Below are 22,230 nucleotides of genomic sequence, written 5' to 3' on the forward strand. Positions count from 1 at the left end.
AATATAAATAATAAGAGTTTTCTGAGATTGTCTAAGTTGTGGTCGGGAATAAGTTTCCGTTTCCTACTGGGCTCTATTTCTGGCTTTGTCACTAGGAGTTATGGAAAAATAGGACTTCCAGCGAAGAGAAGTGGGTTCTCACTGTTAAACTTTTATTTTCCCCTCTAACAACTGGGAAGGGTTCTCAAATTTTAGCTGTATTCAAACCACCTGGAGGGCCTGTTAAACCATAGATTGCTGGGCCCATCCTCAGAGCTTCTGACTCAGCATGTCTGGGGTAGGGACTGGGAATTAGCATTCCTAACGAGTTCCAGGGTGATAGTGAGGCTGCTGGTCCCAGAAGGGTGCTTTGAGAACCACCCTAACTGGATGACCTCGGGCAGGTGACTACCTCTCTGGCTTCAGCTTCCTCATTTGTAAAACACGATGGGAATCAATCCCCTCTGAAGGTTTTTTCGTATCAAAGAACAGCAAAGAATTACCTTAAAAACAGTTTTATTTCCTCGCACCATAACCTCAGTGCAATTGTGGTGCCTTTCTTTGTGGACATACAATGAGTTGAACACTAACCTGAGGAATGGCAAAAAGGCTCTTTATTGGGAAAAATACGTTGTTTTCTTAGCATTTCTACAAAGTATTCCTCCTGAGAAAAAGCATTCTGTGTTTCTTTAGAAAGTTGAGGAGGACAGGAAAGTTCTAGATCTACATACATTTAAAAGTATGAAAAAAATTGTTGCTGATAATAATTTTCTTTTGTGGCCTTAAATTATGAGTCAAAAGATAAATCAAATCATATGATTTAAAAAAAACAGAGAGGCATCCACCACCTCCTAATTAATGAACTTTGCTGTGTTTTTAGCACACAGATTCCACGTTTTAAAAGATGGTTCTGAATGAGCTTCTGTGATTGATGTTTCCTATACTCTTTCCTGTGCTAACTGATGAGGCACAGAGACCGCTACTGAGATGTCAATACGATTCGATCCTGTCACAATAAATTTCATTTGACTCATAGTCCACCTCAGGGGCACTAGTCAGAGACTGATTAGCAATTTAGTAGGGGTTGGCCTTCCTCAGAAATAATTTCCTAATAACAGTAAATATAATCGAGCCTCTAAGCATCTAAATCCAAATGCCCTTTCTTGTTGGTAATACTACTGTGGGATTTGTTGAGACCACTTTATTCCTCTTTATATTTCCCTCCATGTGAAAAAGAAAACATATACATGTATGCATATATATGTATATACACATGCATATATATTCCAAATTACTGAATAATTATCAGTATGTATACATACACATACTTTTATGAGGATGTAACATACATTTAGTGCACAAATCTTAAGTATATAGCTTGGTGATTTTTTATACCTAAAAACACTCAAATACCTACCACCAGATCAAGATACAGAACATTTCTATAACCCCACAGCCAAGTCAATATTCAAGTCAATATCTAAAACGCCCCCCGTCTTCCCCAGGTAACCACTGTTCTAACTTCTATCACTATCAATTAGTTTTGCCTGTTCTTTAAATTCACATAAATGGTATCAGACAGTATGGGCTCTTTTGAGTCTGCTTTCTTTCACACAGCCCAACGTCTGTAAGATTGATCCATGTTGTTCCTTTCATTACCACGTTGTGTTAATACATCACAATTTCTCACTCCATTCTTACATTGGTGGACACGAGTTACCACCAGTTGCAGGCTGTTAAGATTACACTGCTACAAATGTGCCTGTACTTGTCATTCAAGCACCTTTTAGGTTCTCTGGTTCCCACCTGAGAGGACACTGCTGCAAGGACTTGTTCAGAGCCCTTCTGTATTTTTTACTTTTTATCAACCTGCATGTGGCTCTGACATGATGTTTCTTTATATCTCCACATAACCAACATTTTGGGGGAAATTTTGAAAGGAGAGTGGGGTCAACTGAGAATATCACCAATATGTCCCCATTTAACCCCCCACAACTACTCTAGACTGGGACTATCTGGAGTGTTTTCATGGTATGACAACGTGAGAGGCGCAAGAGACATCAAAAGACCAAGCCAAGCCTGGCATCTTCAGGCAGGTATAACATTATATTTACAGCTAAGACCCAGAGAGGTTTAGTGACTTTTTCAAAGTCACACAACTAGTAAGGGACCTTTGTAGTGATCCTGGAGCCTAGCAGAATTGGGATTACAATTTCATTCAATGGGATTACAATGTCATTCAGGTCATCCTGCTCTAAGGTGCCTGTTCAAAGGAGTAAGAGAGGGTGAGAGTTAACTAGTTATTGCAAGTTAAGTATTAATTGGGTTATTAATTCAGGCAGCTCATTTTTGCAATTACTGTTCCTCATTCTAGTGGACATTGTTGGTTACTCCTGGGCAATGTCTTCACCGGAGAGCATTAGCCAGGTCCTACCCATTGATGGTGGAGGGAGAGCCATTTGGTGGGTAAAGCAATCAGAGGAATTGTCCCGGATGCTGAAAGGAGCAGTCAGCTCCCTTTAATGTCAGACTTCTCCCTTCCTTTCCACCCTGCACAGTGACAGAAAGCAGTCTTTTGTGGGAAAGAGGGCAGCTAAATGAGCTGGTGTTTAAAAGGGCCCAAGACTCATGTGTTTACATAATCAGCCTATTATAGCACCACCGCTCCCAGTGAAAGCCAGCCCCTCCTTCCGGGTCCCCTCGAAGGCTGCCTGTTACTCTTACGGGAGTTATCTACGCCTTCTGGTCTGTCCTCCACACTACTGGTTTTTCACTGGCATATTCATGACGGCTGAAGAAGCGGGGACAGAATGTGACTGACTTCTCTCACCTGCCATGATGCAGTTGTGGGGGCTGAATAGGAATTAGGAAGGACTATTGTTGGTTTATTGGGAACAATCATTCACTACTTATTGAGTTAATCCCTCTTGTCTTCCTGTTGTTAGATTCTCACACCAGGTTCCACAATAGAGACCAAAAATAAACCAAGGCAGACAGAACATAGAAGAACTGGCAGAAATGAACTCAGCCCATTGCAATTCTGTAATGAAGTCACAAATCTCTCCTCTCAATTTTCACAGAACAAATTCAGCAAATGTTTACTGGACACCTCTTAGGTTCCATGGATACAAAGATAAGCCACAGTGTCTGTCATGAAGAAAGCTTCTAATTAGAAGGATAATTGGGACAGATGCAGCTTTAGTTTCTTCATTCATTTAATAATAGATGCTGCGTGTCTACGCTCTTCCAAACACTGTGCTAGGTTCTCAGCATGCATGCATGAATAATGTCGGCCTCGTGGTCTAGAACAGCAATAACATGAGGCAGAATAATAGAATAACAGCACTTGCAAAAGCTTATCTTACAAATATTTGCCCTACTTTGTTCTGTATACTTGGGATACAATGATGAACAAAACACACAAGAATAAAGCTTTTTATGTTCTCCTGGGGGAGAAAACAAATAAACAAGAATATTATAGATTTTGGTAAGTGCTGTGAAAGAGATTATTAACGAATATTATCAACAATGAATACATAAATAATAATCATCAAAAACAACCATCAATAACTAAATTGCTACATGGCCAACTATGTTCCTTTAATGTCTGTTTCCTTATTTCGTCCTCAAAGTAAACACTATGAGCTAGTTATTATACCAAATTTGTAGAGGACAAAAATGAGGTTCAGAGAAGTGAAGAATTTTTCCCTAGGTCACACAGCACAGAGGCAGCAGAGCCATAGATTTGAACCACAGTTCTCTCTGCCTCTAAAGTCAGAGCACTTAACCTCAACACCATAAAAGTGCTTTGACAATTTAGAGAAGGGCAGGAGGGTCAAGAGGAGGGGGAGGAAAAATCATACCTGGTCGGAAGTAGGATTGGACAATGTTTCCTAGAGGAGAAGTACTTTGATGGATCACCTCTGAGACAGGCAGTTCGGAGGGAGCTCACCTAGCAAAACAAAGTGTTTCCATTCTCACTGATAATCAACACTTAATAGGGAACTAAATGATTAATTTACAGGTGTTTTTGTCTTAATTAAACTTGAACTTATATAGAGCCTCAGCCACCGTCCTGCCCTCAGGTACAAGTGCAAAGAAGGAAAGTGTAAGACTGGATGGCTGACTCAAGCCATCTGCTTATGTCAGAAGTGAGCAGTGGGGAAAGGTTTGTTCCGTGAAGTCAATCAGGGACCCAGACATCTTCCATCTCCTTGAATTCCTGAGGCACTTAAAAGCCATATTAATCATTGACTGGTTCCCAAAACAAGCCCAAGAGAATAAACTAGCCAATTGAAAAAAAAAAACTCTTGCTCAGGTAAGACAAATTCTGAAGAGATTCAGCACCTAAGAAAGGCTTACAAAGCAAGCTTGCCGGCTCCAGGTTGTTCCTATCTATAAAAATGACTCATATATTAGTGGACTTTGACAGCTACCAATAGGTCCATTCAGCCTATGGAGAAATTAATTCCTTGGAATTCATTATCTCCTTCTTTATCCAAATCTTCAAAAATGCAACTAACCACAAGAGAAAGAACAGTCAGGCATGGTGGGATGAGCAGCTCCAACTCATATAACCCACCAGCTGGCTGCACCCCTGTAATCAACCTATGACCCAACTTCAAACCTGACTTGCATTGAGACCTACTATATGGAATCCAAATGCTGTTATTCAGGCTTTGAACCTTTGACTACTCTGTGGCATTGGCTACTGCTTGCCCAGGGTATCAGAGTTACAGATCACAAATGACAGAAACTAACTCCCTGGGAAATTATAGCAAAAAGAGAAATATGATTGGATGTGTGATACCTCACAGAATGGAGAGAAGCAGGAGACTGGGGCTGGAAGCAGGACAGGAAAAGAAACACTTGCAGAAACTACTTGGCTGGCGCAGTCTGGAGCTGCTGTTGCCTTGGAAGTGACCAAAACATTTGTCCTCATGTACCTCTACTCAAGATGATAATGGCAGGAGTGAAGAGGGTGTCTGGTCTTGCTTGGAATACTTGCCTGCTGTCGGGCTGGGGCGAGCCAGACATAATCTAGTGAGGTCCTTCCTGTAGGAAAATCAGACACTATTAGGAAATGGGAGGAATGGAAGTAGGCAGCCAAAGCAACATCAAATGTCCACCACGTCCTGTTTTGCGAAGTACCCCTCCCCATGGCATAACATCGTCTTGATTTTTCTTTTAACCTCTCCATCCATTTCTTCCTTTACCTCTAGATTATAAGATTCTTGAGGATGTGATCATGTTTTCCTCAATTTTGCATTCTCCAGCACCTAGCACACTGCCTGGAATATAACAGGCACTCAATTGTTTGTTAAATGAAAGCAGGAGTAAGTGAATGAATCTCTGCCGTATGTAGCCCCTACTCAAAGAATTTAAACCACCAAAGTTTATTAAAGTTTTGGCATTGAAAAATAAGTCCAAGACAGTGATGTAGGTGATAGAAGTATTTTGCCTGCAGCCTAAAATGCAGGCAAAAATGAAGGAGATGCAAATTCACAGTGAGAGAGGTGATGCTCTCAGGAAAATCCTCACATGGGACTTGACAGCCTTGAGGATTACTAGGTGGCAGAAGCAGAGAGCATCTTTCCAGGGGCATGGGCAAATAATGGAGGTACAGATAGTGTGGTACAGGCACAAAACTGCAAGTGATTTGGTTTAGCTGGAGTTGAAGATGCAGGAAAGCGATGGGAGAGAAATGAACTGGAGAGGAGAATAAGGTCAGATGCCTGAGGCCCTTGGATGGCATGTTGAGTTCGATCTTTGTCCTTTTACGCAGGGGAGTAACTCAATCACGTTTGCCTTTTAGACGGCAAAACCTGAGAGGAGCTAGACTGGAAGGGTGGGCAACAAGGAGTCAAGGATTATTTGAGGGGGTGGACACACATTTGCGTATTTTCTCAGATACCTTACTGCTTCCTGCACCAGAGAAGCTCTTCCTAGCTTCTCCTTCTGCCTATTTGAACTCTTCATAAAAAAATTGTTTCATAAAAATTTAACTATATGAATAATGTAAATACATACTCAGCTAAAGCTTATATCCCCTTTAAACTTATGCCCAGTCCGAGGTCTTTATCTAAACGAATCCAATGCCAACAATTTAGTGCATCTCCTCCTACTTTTTCTAGGTATTTTCATTTACATACATGTTCTTTTATGTTTTTCTAAACCTAAGTAAGATCAGATTGCATGTGACTTTGTTTATTTAACATCGTTTCTTGGATGTTTTTCCATGTTTTTAACGTAGAGTGATCTGATTGTTTTTCAAACCCACAGAGGATTCTGTGATGCGGCTACATGTTAGCTTATTCCCTTGGGTTGTTCCCAATGTGCACTGCTATATCCACTGCTACCGTTAACATCCTCAGACATGTCTCCTTGTGGGAGCATGTGAATATTTCCCAGGGTAGCCTCTAACAAGAACTATTGCTGGATGGAAAACTGTGCCCATAAACAATTTTAAGAGATTTTGCTAAATCGCTTTCCTAAGTGGCTGTACCAGTTTAAACTCCCGCCAATGGTGTGTGCTAGTTGCCTAGTTGAATTCTATCAATTATTGCCTGTCTTCCGTGGATCAGACTTTTCCTCCCCACCCCAGTCCACAAATGCCACCTACCCCTTTGAACAGTTACAACACATTTTTTTCTTCTACTCATCTGAAAGCTAATGAATGCTGCCTTGTATTCTATTTATTTTATGTTTTTGTCTTCTTTCCCCAAATAGACTGTAAATGTATCCAGAACTTGGGTCTTAGCCTATTCCTGTCTATATCTTCAGGTGTCTGTAATACCAGAAATAGAACCAACCCAGTAGTTATGGGGTAACATTGTGAAGACAGAAATTAGTCTGGCTTCCTGAATCATAGAAAACTTTATAGAACTCAGAATGCCTGCTGGCATCACAAGGGTTGACAAAGCATTATCGCCATCACGCTTCAGGGAAATAAGGATTCATAATAGTCCAAAACCCTTCTCTACTTTGCTATGGCAATTTTAGTTTATCACCCCTGCCAGTCACACCTCCTCCCTTCCCTGATTCTGCTGAAGGGGTGATAAACACTAGAACAATAACTAGTTTCTTAATGACTGAGCAAATACACAATGAACAGCCCCCGCCCACGGCCTGTGGGTGTTCATTAGAATGTGTTGCTGTAGAGTTAAACTTAGGCTTGCAAAGCTAAATCAGACTTTCCTCTATCCTAAATTGATGTCCTCAAAGCTGCCTCCAAGTCTGAGACCTGACCTGACCCACTGGTAAAATGTGGCCCCATGAATGCATCAAGCTTACCAATCACATTAGGATCTCCACCCACTATGAAAAATTGTTAATAATGGAATAGAGAATCTCTCTCCCCCTCTCCAGGGTGGTGAAGGGTGACAAGATCCTAAGAATTGTAGCACTCACAATATTCCCAGTTCAGGGAAGTCCCATTGTAATTGTTAAAATGTCAGTGTGTAGTATCAAGAGAGAAATGCTACCCCTGTGAAGCCAAGGGACTTATCAGGAGAAAGGTCAATGTAATACTTCAAGCTCATCTCAAAGGAATACATTTTCACCTACTTTATATAGATCACAGGAACCTTTCCTTCTACCTGTATAGCACCTGTGTGGTGGTGGGGGCTGAGGGCAGGATGAGGAGGGAGGGGGCATCTGATGTCTGTCTTTTCCAAAATAATATATCTTACGTGACACACAAAATATGATGCACCTTCAGTAATTTCTGATCATCTTACATTTGTTAGAACCAAGACCAGTAATTCTTTTTAACAATTCCAATATGCCTTACTTTTATTTACCAAGGGACCACTATGAGTTCTGATTAGGCATTCTAAAAGGCTGTAAGCAAAAAGAATATGGGGAATTAGCAACAATAATCTTTAAAGTTATCTAGATAGATGCACAGGAAAAAAGAAAGAAAGAAAGTCTTAATTCTGAAGGCTGGATATGTAGTCTATTTATATCAAGATAATATCTAACATTTGGTGGTTAATTGGAGAAAGAAGTCCAGTTTTCCCATTTGCCTACCTAATTTGCTCAATTCTGCTTGTATATTAAGTTTCTATAACTTGAATGTTTATTAATAGTCTTCACTGAATAATGGGAATGGTGGTGAGCATTGTTGTTTATACTTGGGGTGTTTAAATATGGTGACCCCATTCTTCCTCCCCTGCATCTTTGAAGCACCACACATGCAGCCCCAGGAAGCCAGTCCTGAGAGCCTCAGTCTGCATTACACTGCCCCTGTGGCTTGGAGCCGCGTACGGCACTTAACAATTCATGTCCTTCCATGGAGCGCATCCACACATCAAAATTACGTATGTCCTGGGGCCGGCCAGGTGGCATAGTGGTTAAGTTCCCATGCTCCACTTCAGTGGCCCAGGGTTCATGGATTCAGGTCCCAGGCACAGACCCACACATGACTCATCACACCACGCTGTGGCAGCATCCTACCTGTAAAGTGGAAGAAGATTGGCACAGATGTTAGCTCAGAGACAATTTTCCTCAAGCAAAAAAAAAAAAAAAATTACATATGTCCTTCACAGCAAATATGGAGAAAACAAACAGTTTCTATTCTGCTTAAAAATTATCAAAACCACAAAAGAAACTATAAAGGATATAGAGAATATCATCAGAATCATTTATTAGGGGGTCCTTCAGAATTTGAACCAGAACAACAGTACTGTCTTATGGGGTAAAAGCAAGAAAAATGCAGAACAAATGGGTAAGTTTGTTCCTTTTATTAGGCTGTTCACCTCAATACTATTTACGAATTTCTCTTGTGAGCCTTTAACAGCAAAGTCTATAGTAGCTGTCCAATGTCTGTTGCTAATTATTTAGTTTCCTGTAATAGTAACTTTTCAAATATTTTACCATTCAAGAATTCTGCACATTTCTCTGGAGAGTGACCATGATCATGTCTAAATGCCATGAACCCAAACCTTGGAGGGTGCATTTTATCTGTGTGCTTACTGCTACCAGTTATTAGCAGATTAGCAGTTATTGTGAATTACTACCAGTTATTGTCACCTTTTACAATGACAATCCATTGGAGAGCCATAATTTTACATAGAGTGGTATTTCTTAGCATCTTTCTAACTACTAAAGTGTTGACCTAAGAAGTAAAATGAGAAATTGGATTTCTTATCTTGGGAAAGGTTTTTGGAAATTCACATTCAAATCGAGAACAAGAAACCTTATGTAAATGTTTTCCAAGACTCTGTATCCACTGTGGTAGTTTGTCCATGTAAAGTAATGAAAACAACATCATCTTTCTTCTGGGAATCCAAGTTAGGTGTTCACTAGAGAATTGTTTTTGATTATTTATGCCTTGGTTGATGGAAGCTGCTCAGTGAGCTCATCAAACATTCCGATCTTTTCATCAATTCAAACAGTTGCTCTTTAGCATCTATCTCATTCCAAATGGCGTTCTAGACCCTGGGGTTATAAAGATGAGTGAGACATAATTCCTGTCCTCAAATGTTTACACTTTAGTAAGAGTGAAAATGATTTCACTGGGTCATTGAAGGATGCTAATTACATATATGATACCAGTATGTTTGATCCTTAGGATTTTAGTGTGGAATAGTAGGATACTCAGATTCCTTTTTGATTGGTATGGAGTTTCATTTCCAGGATGTGACATTGATTGTATTTAGCCCCAAACCCAAAGTGTTGATGACCATGACTGTTAAAAACAGTTGAGAAATCTTACAGATGGTAGGGATGTAGGAAAACAGTGAAGTAAGATCCATTTGTCCCCATAGGAAAAGCTTTCTCATGAAAGAATGGGAAAATTTCTTTAGAACCCCAGCTCAAACTGGACATCAATTCCCAAAGTGGTCATATCTCAAAGAATATTGCAAAAATAAAAACCCACCAATAAGGTTAAATTTTTGCATCATTTTTGAAATGATGGTGTCTTAAATAATTGAGAGCCTGAGTGATAGAACTTATTAATTATAGTAATCTTTAGCTAATCTGGCATTAATGAAACCCAATCCATAAGCATATATACTATGGGCATGCAAACAACTAAGTACTTAAAACCAGTTTGAAATGAAAATATTCCTTCAAGAATCTCAAACATCCTCTTGGTTCATTTAAAAATCAAATCCTTTCCTCATAGATAATGCAAAAGTAAATTTTAGTCCAGTCCTTGTTGGAATTATAAAAAGATTAATGGGACCCAAATCAATGACACTTTAATGTACTTTTAAATCATTAAACGTTTCCACCAAATGATTTCAAGTAACTAGAGATACCATATAATTAAAACAAAGAAAAGATACCATGTCACTTCCATTCCCCTGAGCTCTCAATTACTCCTTATAAAATAGTACTGAAGTCCTTGGCTTTTCAATCAAGGCTTTTTATTCTCTGGTCATACTCTGTCTTTCCACTATTCATCTTTTACAGCAAAATTTAAGCCAAACAAGCCTAAGTTTTCTCCATAAACCTGCTATGGACTTTCCCACTATTAGATTGAAAATTCCAGGTACTATGTTTTACTCATATCTCTCTGTCCGTAGGACCTAGCATAGTACTTAGAACATCGGAAGTAGTCTGAGAACTGATCTGAAATCTCTGTATTCCTGCTTTGATATTTGTTCCACCCAGGATTCCATTGCTTTCATCCCTTCTCCAAATACCATTGAAGATACCTCCTTCTGAAGGTTTCTACGTCTCCATTTGCTATGCTCACTTGGCATTTTACTTGCACTGCTGGTACAATGCACACTCTAGTCTGCTTTACAGTTAATTATAAACACATCTTGACTCCCCCATTAAAATATAAATGCTATGAGTTCAGAGATAGCTCCATTCTTCTTTGCATCCCCCACCTAACAGAGCTCCTGCACACAACTGATGGGTGAATCTTTTCATTTGCTTGAGAGTCTTCTATTTATGAATGCAATGTTCCCTCAGATGTGAAAATATCTGGCCCTTTTAGGTTGAAACCTCATCCCTCCCCATAGTTTTGAATAGTATATTTGAACATAGTGGTAGTAGCCTGAGTAATTATGTTTATTTCTGTCCTTGGTGTTAGGACCTTGGAACACAGCGTAACAGTTTATATCAATTTTCATGGAAATTTGTGCAAAGATATCTCTTATCATACTAGGTAAGAAAAAGCTGGATGCTCTATCCATCAGTTAGTCTGATAAGTTAGCCTACTCAAACAGCTCTGAATAGTGGGAAAAACACAGACGTAGAGGCTGGCCCCTTTAAGACAAAAAGGGTAGGCACAGATTCTTAGTGGAACAACCAGTTGTTCTTCTTTGAACTATTGTGAGGGTTCAAGCACCTGGGTCCAGGATTACCCTGTCATTCAGAATGCTTAGTCTTGAAACACAAAGTTAACTTTCTGAAGTTTTACCCATGAGCTTCTGGGAATTAGCCTTGAACATCTGCTCCTTAATTCTTAATAGGATTGCAGGCCAAAGAAAAAAAATATGATGCTTTTGACTCAAAAAGAAAGTGTTTATTAACGTCGCTTCTCTACTTCTGTCACAACAGTGATGGCTGAGAAACCAGTTATAAAAGAAGAGAAAGAGCTCTTAGAGATTTTATTTGGACCAAAGTGTACAAATCCTTCAAAAAAGCCATGGTCAAAGAATGGGAGATTTGGAAAGTGCACTGACAAACCTGTCCTTTGTAATTCTGCCCAAGGCAGACATCACTAATCAATCATGGCACTAGATTTCCTCTAACCACACTCCTGGCAGTCATTGATAGCAGATATTATTTGTTCTCCTGAAGTTAGGCCAAAGAGCCCATTGCAGAACAAACATGCAACTAACAGAGCCCTGGTTTTCAATTCACATTCAATTCCACTCAACTAATTCTGACTGAGTTTCTCACTATTCACTAGGGAATTTAGAGCTGAATAAAACATTGTCCCTGCCTTCAGTAGCATTACAGTCTAGACAAGAAGACAGATCCTAAAATAATTCCTTTCAACATCAAGGAAGAAATCATTAATTTCAGTACAGAGGCACTAAAGGGTGCTTAGTTAAGTCTATGGTGAGGATGGTTATAGAGCATGTATCATATAAATGAGCAGGGAAGAGCTGAGCACAGAAGAAAAGGTATTCAAGGGGGAAGAAATAGCAGGAGCAAAGCACTGACTGTGCAGCAGCATGATGTATGTGTGTTTGGGCATGCGTGTGTGTGTTTTGTGTGAGGGAGGCAAAATATAAAAAGTACAATGTTTCTGAAGGGGAAAGTCTGAGATGGGGATTTGCTATAAATGAGGTTGGGTAGATAATCCAGGATCAGTTTAGGAAGGCCTGTTAAGAAATTTAACTTTACCCTCCACATTCTCCCAAAAAGCTGTGAAACTCCATTGAAGGATTTTAAGGATAGATAGATGAGAGAGAGAGAGAGATGATAGATAGAGATGCAGATATATATTCTGGAGTTATATGTTTACAAGATAAATCAGAAGAACTTGAGTTGCATATTGGAACTGAGGAGTGAAGGAGGTAGTAGGAAGAATCAGGTAAACTCAACTGTAGTTATAGCCCGCATGGAGCCCAACTAAGAGAGTTCCCAAGAGCCGTCCATGCTACAAATCGACCATGGCACGACTCACCCTCCCTCCTCTGGTCTAAAACCATCTCCTTTAGAATCAACACTTTGGATTAAAAATATAAAAAGCCATTGTTAAAATAAGCATATTACATCTGGAAAGACAGTGAGCTGGCTTTGCAAAGACGGAGGCAAGAAGTAGCAATTCCATCTCATTTCATGAATTTGTCTTGCTTCTTAGGTTAATTACCAAAACAAGACGTGATGGAATAGTACCTGGGGAAAATAAAGATTTGGAAGAAGGAAGTATAAAGTGGGAGAAAATAGAGATATATAGGAAAATGCTTTCAAAATAGTTGCCATTTGTGGCCGGCCAGGTGGCTTAGCGGTTGGCTTTGGGCATTCCACTTCAGCAGCCCGGGGTTCACAGTTTCCAATCCTGGGCGTGGTCCTACCGACCGCTTATCAAACCATGCAGTGGCAGGCAACCCACATATAGAGTACAGGAAGATGAGCACGGATGTTAGCTCAGGGCCAATCTTCCTCAGTAAAAAGAGGAAGATTGTATAGTTTGTTCCTGATACCCATAGAGCTTGCTAGAGACAGGGGGAAAAGTCACTGCTTAAATGTAGAGTGGGCTCACTGGAAAGCTCTTTGTGTGACAGGATTGAGAGAGAGTGATGGTGCTCAAGACTCTTGGAGGACAGTTTCAGATCTTCCAGTACCCCTCAAAACCCTTATTCCTGCCTTACAAGCCAGCTTCTTTCCCTCTATCTCCTCTTTTCACTCCCAGGCAATTCCAGTTGTCGAAGTGTTGTTAAAACAGAGTGACTACATTTCAGGCATGCATGATGAATATCTAAGCAGTCTTCAAAGGAATGTAGATTTTTCTCTCATCTACATGTTCCAAGAAGTTTACAGCCCAATTTTCTATCCTCTTCAAGAGAGAGACTCAAGACCTGAAGAACTGAAATCCTCGTCCACTGTGATCTACGAGGTGAAGGCTTGTCCGAAAGGAATACATCAAAGGATGCATTTCCTATTTCTGCATAAGTTCTGAAACAACGTGTCAGCTTTATAATCAGTGCTTTCAAGTAAGTTACACCTTGAATTACACAGAAAGAAGACCTGACCTTGCAATAACCCTTTACTTTCAGCCAAGTTTCCCTCTGGTTTCTGCTGTACAGATTGTCCCTACCTGTGGCTGGTGATTCAAAGACAAGTCTAAACTGTGAGATCAGTCATAAAGAGTAGTCTTTCTCTGGATAGAAATTTTCCTTCCTGTGATAACCAAAGAGCCCTTTTGACTTATTTCACCGAGTATGTCCCTAAAAAGTTGAGGTTGACCCTTCAGTCCAGCTGCCCCCAAAAGCAGTCACTTTCCATTAAAAGAAAAAAATGGGGGGAGAATAATGAAGATAACAAAGCAATCTAGAGATAGCAAAGAACTGATTCTAGCAGTAAGCTGTAGGAGATAGAAGCTTATTTCTCCTTCCCTCTAGCAAGAAATCAATATATATTTGGTTGAGCCAAGAAAGCTGCATGCTATTTTTTCCAAATGATTTTTCTCTGCTTTTAAATCAATTCTTTAAATGAATTAGGAGGAAAAAGAGAGAGAAATGTCTTGTAATACAGATTTGGTTTTACCTTTCAAAAACAATGAGCTATATGGTTGAAAATTTCCCTTTCTTCCAGGTAGGTTTAAGGAACGAGTATATTATATAGACTATTTAGGGGGTTTTCAGCAGCAAGTAACAGAAACTCCACTTCAAAGTGCATTAAGTACTAAAACTTTTGTTCTCTAACATAAAAAGAAATCCCAAGATAGTATGGGATTCCGAGTTACTTGACTTAGGAAATCTAGGGCCCAGAGTTTGCTGTTCCTCCAGTCCACTAGGCTTGGGCAAAGTTTTATTTTCCAGATGGTAGCAAGGTAGCAGTCAAGGTGATCAGTCTGACATGGCATAATCCAGAGGAAAGGACATGTCTTCTTGTGGCCTTCTTGACAATGTGAAGAAACTTTTCCTAGGTGTTTCTAATAAAATTTTCTTTATTTATTAATAGTCAGAATTGGATCATATGCCTACTCTGAACACTTAGACTAGTGGTTCACTAATTAGACAATAATATTATGGGATATTTTTGGCTGTCACAATGACTGGATAACTCTTGATGTTTGGCAGGAAATACCTAGACTGCTAAATGTCCAGCAATACATGGACAGCCTGCACAAGGAAGAATGTACCACCCAAAATGTCAAGGGACCCTTTTTGAAAAATATTGCCCTTAACCTAATCAGGCATTCTTTGGATCTGGGAGTGGTTTCTGCTTTCCCTTAGGCACTTGACTGAAGGGAGGAAGGGTGGATACCTGAACAAAATAAAAGAGATTTTCCTGTTAAGAAGAAAGAAGTTGGCAATGGATGCTGGGTAGGCAACCAATAGTGTTCACTATATTATATTATCACCATCTGATCCTGAGACAAATGCCATTTATTCACTTATGACATTGAATTATTTCACCTTTTAAAAATATGCTTAGGACTCCTAGAGGCTTAGAAGACCAATTAAGAGGCTACTGCAATAACCTTGGTTTAATTACAAGAATGTGAACTAAGGCAGTAGTATAGGAGATGGAGAGAAGTGAATGAAATCTAGAGCTATGTTGGAGGGAAATCAATAGATCTTAGAAGGAGACTACATTTAAGGAGTTCAGAGTGATTTCTTGGTTTATGGAAGTCTGAAATTACCCACTGAATCCAGTCAGTCGCTGAGTCACTGAAAAATGGCATCCAGTTTACCATCTTATTCTCCACTAATGTGCTTGTCATTCTCTCTGATAATGTCAATAACCCCACTGATATTATATTCAATGCCTTGTGCGCTCCATTAGTTACATCTTCACCTCCAATTTTGTCTTCCTTGCCATCTCTTCCACTCATTCCCATGCTTGTAACCTATATCTTACTACCAACAGCTGGACCACTTCCAAAATCAAAATTCCAAACTTTTTTATGTTTCCTTACTCCTTATGGTATTTTGGTTCTAACAGTTATTCAAACTGCCATCTTCAACTTCCCATCTAGTTATTTGACCCCTCTTCACTGTCCAATACCCCTCCTCCAAAGTCCTCAATTTCTTCCTTACATAAATAAGACTCAATGATCAGTCACTGAAATTAGTCCTTAGCATACAACTTTAGCTCATTTGCGTCTCTCCACAGCCAGAGTTAAATTCAAATATCTGCCTGCTTTTTAACCAAAATAGAAACTGAAAAATAATGCCACATTGCTTCTGTGTTCACTCTAATTCTAATTACTATGAAGACCTAATCCGATTAATACTGTTATACTCAACATTATACTGAATTGAATGAATGGTGCCATCCTCTGAATTAATGCACACAGGAGAAGAAAGAGGAAATAGGCAGATAAAGAATTAAAATTTCAACATGTTGAATTTCATGTGTCTTTGGGACATTCACATGGCACTATCTGTTAGGGGGTTATATATTGAAGTTGAGTGCAAGAGAGAGAGAGAGGACCTGGAAAAAAGTTTTGGGAATCCCTATGTAGAGCTCGTATGGAAGCTATGTGAGTAGATGAGATCATCCAGAAATACTACAGCCTCAGAGGCAGCTTTTTTTGATTTAATGGCAGCTTCTTTTAGTTTAATGCTAGAAATAGTTCATTCAACAACAAATATTTATTAAGCTATTACTACCTTCTGGTCACTCTTCTAGGCACTTGGAATACATTAGTTAAATAACCTTGACTTCATTGAGTTTACATTCAAGTTGGGAGAGATACAGAAAAAATAAACATAATAAATCAGTAACTCATACTGATTAGCAAGTGATATGTGCTAAGGGGAAAAAAAAAAAACGTAGAGGAAATGAAGAGTGTGGGGAAGGGTGGGACAGAAATAAGCTGCATTATTAAATAAGATGGTCAAGATAGTTATCATTGGGAAAATGAGATTTAAGCAAAGACTTGAAGAAAGTAAGTGAGAGAGTTGTCTAAGTGGATATTTGGTAGAAGAATGTCCCAAGCAGAGGGATCAGGTAGGCAAAGGCACCAAGTTTGGAGTATCCTTGATGAGTTTGCTGAACAACAAGGAATCTGCTGTGGCTGGAAAGAAGAGAACAATGAGGGAAAGAGTTACAGGAGAGGAAGTTGCAAAGTGGGGAGAAGGTAGATCATGTAAAGCCTTGTGGGACTGAAAAAACTAGCTTTTGCTAGGGAGAACTGTTTCACAGTTTTGAGTAGAGGTGTCGAAAGAACTAATTTACATTTTTACAAGGATCTCTTCAGCTACTGTGTTGAGAATAAGTTTTAGTGCAGCAAAGGTGGAATATAGGAGATCCGTTAGGAAGTGGTGGCAGACATACTGAAGATGATCATAATGGCCAGGGTGGTATCCATGTAGGTGATGAGAATTATTGAGATTCTGAGTATATTTTGGAGATAGATCCAACAACTGTTTTAAAAAATTGGACATAGAGTATGAGAGAAAGAGAGGAGTCAGGATAATGCTAAGGTTTTTGGCATTTCATCTTACAGCCTGAGCAAATGGAAAGATGAGGTTGTCATCAACTGAAATGGGGAAGGCTAGAGCAGTTTCACTGCAAAGATCAAGAGGTCAGTTTTGGCCATTCTAAGTTCAAGATGGCTCTTAGACATCCAAAGAATGACGTTGAATAGAAAGTTGGATACTTAATTATCACTGGATCTATAACATAGGGGTCATTGTTATATAGATGACGATGACGTTTAAAGTCACAGGGCTGACTTTCCTCATAGTTGCAGAAAATAACGAGTCTACCTGTGAATTGCTACACCTTGAGTGCACTATAGCTTATCATCTCTTCACAAGTAGGAAAGGAAGGATACAGACCCGGGAATGATGCTGAGTGTAGCAAAATTAATTTTAACTTCAATCAGTGCCAAACTTCCACTTTAGGGGAGACATTGCAGAAGATGCAACTTGTAGCCCAAATTCAGAACAACATCAGTACAAATAATACATGCTCAAGCCCCTCCAAAGACAGTACAGAATAATAGTAATGATGAAAATAATAATAACAGAGAGGAGAATTCCTGTCGAAGTAGAATCAAGTAGTTATTGAGAATGTGCTACATATCAGACATTGTAATAAATACTTTACATTCATTAAGTCACTGAATCCTTACAACAGCACTTTAAGGAAAGTATTATTATTATCCTCAGTTTAAAAATGGAGGAACTGAGGCTCCAGAAAAGGGAAAAAATTTGCCCATTGTAAATAACAATGGACCAGGTAAGAGATTCGTTTTCAAACTCAATTCTCCCATAAACTGTGATCTTGAGTAAGTCAGGCTCTTCTTCGGGTCTCAGTTTCCCTAACTACAAAATGAGGGAGTTGCACCAGCTAACTTTTAAAGACCTACTTTTATGATGCCTATATATGTTTCAGTCTCCAAAGCCTTTATCTTAGATCCCTAATGCCCTCTCCTCTAACCTGAGTCATAACAGTACACTGGCATAATATCAACATTAGTAGCAACTGGAGAAAGGCTTAGTATGAACTACAGTGTGTGTACAATGCTCAAATGTTATTTTATTTAATCTTCACCATCAGTCAATAGAATATGGTGGAAATGGTGCTGTGCTGATCCTGGGCCTAGCCCTTAACTGGCTTGAAAGCTTCCACTTTCTCCTTCTTGGAATGCTTACTCTTGGAATGTTCTTTCTTAGAACTCAGATGCCACGCCATGTGGAGAAGGACCAAGGACACCCAGTCGACAACTCCACCACCCTGAGTTCGCAGTCTAGCCTCCAGATGATTCTAGCCTTCCTAGTACCTAGGCTGACCCCACATGAAGCAGAAGAACCACCTGCTGGTCCCATAGTATCCTGTAATAAATTATTGTTTTAGGCCACTAAATTTTTGAGGTGGTTTGTTCCACAACAATCACTGGCTGAAATAGTTACTACAAATGGGCCCAATTTACAGATCCAGAAACTAAAGCTTAGGAGAGTTTAGTTAATCGTAGATTACATATCAAGGAATTGATAGAATAAATATCTGAAGAGAATTCTTTTCAATTCCAGAGTCTACACTTGAAAACACTATGCCAAACTGCCTCTCATTTTAATACTAACTTATTAGCTATATCTTTATGCAGCATTTGAATTTGAAGAGGGCTAGAAAGTGTTTGGCTTACATGGGCATTACAAAAATCTGTTCTCTTTGATTAATTCTATAATTCCTAAAAGTATTTGACAAATAATACATACTCTGAGATACTTTACATGGATTACAAATGAAAAGCCAGAAACCGGGAGGAACTTCTCTCACTGGAGCTCTTTAATTTCCTACAGCCTAAGGCGCTTACATACAGCCTTTACATTCCCCTGTCGATCTTGCCAGCAGTGCCTTAGACACCTGTGCATTAAATTTCTGCAATATTGCTTTCAATGCGCACTTAGCATTTCCAAGTTTTTATCATCTAGCAAAAGGCACCAATACATCATGACTAAGTTCCAAGCAGACGGTGCCAAATTCTATTTACCTGATAATTCTTTTTTTTATGAAGCTAAAGTAAAATTTGTTCAGCAAATGCAGCCAACAGAATATAATTGGAGGGGGGAAAAAAAAGCAAATGAGCTGACTTGGTAAAAATGAAAATCCTAAGGATTTTACGTTGAAATAAGCCAAGGCAGTGATTTAAAGGGACCGATAGATCCTTTTTCTTCATTCTGCACCCCTGCAGCCACCCCACACAAAGTACCCAGTGCTTGTCAAAATATGGTTTAAATGAAGATGTAATGTTGTTTTCTGTGCATGATTGCTGAAGATTGGGGTAAATGGAAAATATGCTGAAGTGTGCAGTGAAGGTGGGGAAATACCTGCGGTCAAGTGTAAATAAGTCATGATTTTTACATGAAGTCAGTCAAAGTCACTGTAGGAGCATGTTGTGACTATTTCACAGGTTATAACTATGGTATCTCTAACCTTCTAACTTAAAAGTAAAAATTCTGATTGAAGTATCCATATTAATTTAAATCATAATAATGTCCATAATAGTATACTTTCATGTAGTGCTTTATGATTTACAAGGCACTGTTATATATGACACTCGATTTGATCCTTATAACAACCCAGATTAGGTGCTATTATATGCAAAGCTATAAAGTTCAATGACAAACCAGGAGTTAACTCAAGACTAAAGTATCACAACTTCAGACAAAACCTTTGACTCTAAGTTTATTTAGAAAAATAGGGGGTAATTTAAAAAAACAAAAAGGTTTAACTGATTTTTATGACATGCATCTGTTCTAATCTAATACTTTTGGTTGTGCAAAGTATACAATAAACTTTGCATATTAAAAATGACTTAAAATATCCTCCATGTAGCCAATGACAAATTAGTTATGCATATGACAAAGAGTTATATTACCTGCCATCTATCCACTAAGGAAATTTCCCAGCACTCCTTTCCATGGGATCCAGTGTTGCCAAAGAAAGTAGACGTGGTCTTGGAGACAATGCAAATAATGGCAATCACTGTTGCAGCTGTCGACATCTTTATCTGAGACCATTTCTCCAACCCTTTATTACAGCTTCACTTCTAAAAATTAAACTAATTTATTTTCATGGAGGCATATTGAGTAAAATTCAAAGATCCTAACCGTACAATTCTTTCATTCCAGAAAGTTCCCGCATGCCCTTTTAAGGCAGCCCTCATCCTAGAAGCAACCAACTTCTCTGTTATTTTTCACCAAATGCTTGTTTTGCCTATTCTAGAACTTTACATAAATGTACTATCTTTTTTTGCGCCTGGCCTCTTTTGCTCAGCATGTTTCGAGCTTCGTCCATGCTATCGTATGTATGAGCAGTTTGTTCTCTTACATTACAGCATAGCATTCCATGTATGAATGCACTGCTATTTCTTTGTCCCGTCCCCTGTTGATGGACATTTGGGTTGTTTGTGTTTTTGTACAGCTTCATTTTAAGCACTAAAGTTTTAGCTCTTAAAATAGGTCCATAAATTAAGAAATCTGTTAGCTAGCAAATGCACATTTTGCTTTGTGTGTTTGTGTGTGTGTGAGTTAAAGTAGAATTTACTTTGTGAATCAATGTAAGTACCTTAAACACTTTGCATTTGAAATATAAAACAAATTGGTCTGGCTCCCAGACTTCATGGTTGTGAGGGAGATGGTATGCTAAAAGAGCCCCACGGAACTGAGAGGCCTGCTGTCTGGGCTAAATCGTAGGTGGTATCATCACAAGAAAGGGAGATAAATTCAGCTTGAGCTGTCATTACAGGGTGCTAGCTCTGTGCACAGTGCTTTGGCTGTTAAAATGCTCCTATAATACTCACCAGCGAGATTCTGGCATCGTGTATGTAAACAGATCAGGGGTTCTGATCATTTAAAATCCCAGTTTCAATTGCCTCTCTCTCTTTCTCTAAAGCACTTGGGCTCATCATGGTTTGCTAATTAAAGCACAGGACTAGAGTCTTTCACCCTTGTATGTGTAGCTAATTCGACCTTCAGGGGTGCAGCAAATGAGTCAATTAACATTCAGTAGCATGCATTTATCTAGCACCTGCTGTGGTCCAAACACTGCACAGTGCTAGCTGAGTTTCCTATCAGGTTGCAGAGAGAAAGTAGGATGCTGTAAGTTAAAGAACACTGGGGTTGGTGTCAGAAAGCCTGAGTTTGGGTACTGCTTTTCCATTTAACTTTTTCTGAGACCTTGGCCAATTCACTTCAACTTGGAACCTCGTTTACTTGTTAATGTACAGGAGGTTCTAATTTTGCAGGTCACAAACTAAATTGTGAAAACAAATATATATATATAGCTCTCTTAATTTTTCTACCACTCAACTACTTTGGGTCCCTATTACCCTGGATGGCAGACATTTAACCTCAGTGAAAGAGTCTCTGTCAGGGCTTATAAGTCCACAGGGCTTATATAATACTCAGAGGGGAATAATGATCGATCAACATTACTTATCCACTTGCCACCCACTAATTCTCATACATTCTTTGAGGATATGAGGAATTCGTGGGTGCTAATTAGAATGCTCTCCATCCCTTACTTCTGCAGAAAAGCTCCTTGTTCTACTTTAAGGCCTCTCCAGTTCTTCTAACTTCAGTACGACCTCAGTACTGCTCTGAGGGAAGAAATTTTAGACTTCCCAGCACTGCGTTATAAGACCTGGTAAGGAAGCCTCAGGCCCATAGTCACAAGCACCCCACCTGACATTCATTCTCTCCCTATCTGTACCTTGCTTGAATAGAGAGGCTCTGAGACCCCATGACTTTCTCAGACTCCGTCCAGAAAGCGAGGCATTGGCAGAGCCCCTGGTGGTATACAAGGAACACCATGTGAATGAGAAAAAAGTATTCCTTCTTTGTGGACAATTGCCAAGTTGCATTTCCTCTGGGCAGACCAAGTAGAAGACTTCTTTTCCACTGATTTGACGGCTGTGGAGCAGCCTGCAAACTGGACTTCAGGCCCACTCTCAGCCCCTCAGCCAAGGGCCCAAGGGCAGGGCACCACTTGAACAGCCGTGTACAGGGTTCAGTCCCTAAGTCAGGCTCTCAGATCCCTCATCTGCCTGGGTTATCTCCTTCTATCCTCCTCCCCTCTAGGATTCAGCCAGCTGCTTTAGCTTCTTCCATTTCTTCTTTCATTTTCACTCTCCATCTTCCTCATCTCAAA

This window comes from Equus quagga, chromosome 1 (genome assembly GCF_021613505.1).
Source record: "Equus quagga isolate Etosha38 chromosome 1, UCLA_HA_Equagga_1.0, whole genome shotgun sequence".
NCBI classification, from domain to species: domain Eukaryota; kingdom Metazoa; phylum Chordata; class Mammalia; order Perissodactyla; family Equidae; genus Equus; species Equus quagga.